Here is a 2500-nt window from a genome sequence, read left to right on the forward strand (position 1 = left end):
AAATAAAAAAAAAAATTTTTGCTTTAAAATTTGAAATCCCTTTCGTGGATTCTTTTTCATTTTCTGTCTTCCTATTGGAATAAAAAAATAATGGCTCACTGCCTTGAAACTTTTGTTTTATTTCTAGTCACAAAATGAAATCAAAAATAAAACAATATTAGTTAGACCTGATATAGTAGAAATTGGGCCGAATTTGAACAGAACCTTTGCATTGAATCAAATCGAATTTAAAAGGGGGCCATAAGAGAATAAAAAGCTCAAAACGCCTATCAAATACTGGACTTACACCCCTTGCCAAAAACCAAGCCCAAAGATTGAAAAAAATGTTGGTAAGCGCAACAACCTCACACCCCCCCCCCCCCCCCCCCCCCCCAACCCCCCCCCCCCCCCCCCCCCCCCCCCCCACCCCCCCCCCCCCCCCCCCCCCCCCCCCCCCCCCCCCCACCCCCCCCCCCCCAAGGAGGTAAGTAACGAATTCAATTATTCTATTTTGTCACAAACTTTGGCAAACTCCCAGATCACCATAAATTTTCATTCTTTTTTTAAATTGTACTTCATTTCAAGTTTATTTGCTGTTGCTGCCTATTTACCCATCTATTTATCATATATTATATATATATATATATTATTATATATATATATTTTTAAATATATTTATATATATATAAACATTTCAAGTATAATTATGTTTTATTTAACTTCTACAACATTGTTTTCAAGCGTTAACTCTCATCAGGAAGTGAATATATATATATATTTTTTATATATATATATATATAATTTTTTTTTCCTTCTCTCTCTCTCTCTCTCTCTCTCTTCTCTTTCTTTCTTTCCTTTCTTTCTCTTCTCCTCTCTCTCTCTCTTCTCTCTCTCTCTCTTTTGTTGTTGTTATTTTTTGTTGTTGTTGTTGTTGTTTTTGTGCGGCTTACAACACTTTACCCCCGATCTGATGTAGAGGATCGAACCCCAGTATAGGCGGCGCAACTTGAGTCCTTGGGAAGACTCATTACTCAGATGGTATAATATAAATTTAAGGGTGGTTAACAGCGTATTCTTTGATGAAAAAAAATAAAACAGCGCCTTAATCTTGAATGCCTTGTCCTGGGTCTTTTACAGTCTATGTTGGGCCCTTTAACAGCGTGTAAAGTCCTTTAGGGCGTGGTAATAATTTTTTTTTCTACTTTCTTGTCTTTTTTTTCTATTTTCCCTTTTATCTTTCAATTCATTGAATATGCCTATGGAAGATACCAATCGCTTTTATTTTTATCAAGTTTAGCGTTGTCTGTTTGTTTGTTTTTTCTATTCGTGCATTTGTTTTTTTTAGTTACTAAAATCCAACCAATGGTTGATGGTTTCATATCAGAATATAGGCATCCTAAATTTCAAGACTTTTTATAAGCATATTATTGTTACATTTTTACTTTTCGAAAGATATTCCGATGACATCTTCCAAATTATGTCTATTACATCTTTCAATAGGTTGGGAAAGTAGAAGTTAATTGAATTTGAGATGTATTAGCCGTTCGTTTGTTATGTAAATTTGTTATCAATAGACCACAAAGTGTATTAGGAACACGTGATGATTATATTTTTCACAAAGAACACTTGTGCCGTAATCAGAAGGTTTGAAATTCAATCTCCAGTCACGAATAATACGAATTGATAAGGATCAACAATTGTAATGTGTTTATCTGCTTTGTCTGGCGCTGTATCATACACAACTTCCTAGATTATTTATCTTCCATGTGTGTATTTCTAACTGTCTTGCTTACACGGGACCTTCATTCCCATGGGAGAATAGGCTCTCCATCCTGTCCAGATGTATAGATAGAACGAAGATGACGTCACTCGGGTCTTTGCTATTGTTTTATTGCCATCAGCGTTTATGAGTAATTCTCACTAAACTGTATTAACCAGACTATAAAAGTTCATGTTTACACATGGTTTTGTGTGTTGGTCCGTTATACTTCCGGATGGCAATGTTGTGAGCTTCTTAGCCAAGCGCATACTATCTATAGTATCTTTTCAATCTTAATTCAAATATTACTAACCACCCACCACTACCCCCCCCCCCCCCCCTTACCCTTATTGCTATGAGTATGCGCCCTACACGCGTGTCTATTCACCAATTTTTCACCTTCGGCCTTTTGCTTTATGTTCGTGGATAATATAAACGAATGATACTCTTTATTTGGCAAACTTTGGTCACATGTGTTTGGGGCAGCGTGGCTCAGTGTTACGGTCTTTGCTTCCTACCCGAAAGGTACCGAGTTCAATCACTCGACACTGCGTTGTGTGGCCTTGAGCAAGTCACCTCGCCCTAGCTCACTTGCGGCGCTGCTCTGCGGCTGACGCCTGGGTTATTCCAGTCTTCCCTTGGAATAGACCATAAAGACAAATTTCCCTTTGGGTGTGAATAAAGGGAATTTTATATTTTCATTTTTATCTTTTGTAATACAAAATGTCCAAGAGGTTGTCAGTAGATAGATGTGTTTTGATT

At 37.2% G+C, this 2500-nt stretch overlaps 1 protein-coding gene across 1 annotated transcript in view; it reads right to left on the bottom strand.

Annotated features, from left to right (window-relative positions):
• LOC144971284 (uncharacterized) overlaps positions 1–2500 on the bottom strand; it is a 40936-nt gene that overhangs the window by 33120 nt on the left and 5316 nt on the right. The window lies entirely within an intron of this gene.

This window comes from Berghia stephanieae, chromosome 4, assembly GCF_034508935.2.
Source record: "Berghia stephanieae isolate SIO BIC M18660-M18661 chromosome 4, UCSD_Bste_1.3, whole genome shotgun sequence".
Taxonomy (NCBI): domain Eukaryota; kingdom Metazoa; phylum Mollusca; class Gastropoda; order Nudibranchia; family Aeolidiidae; genus Berghia; species Berghia stephanieae.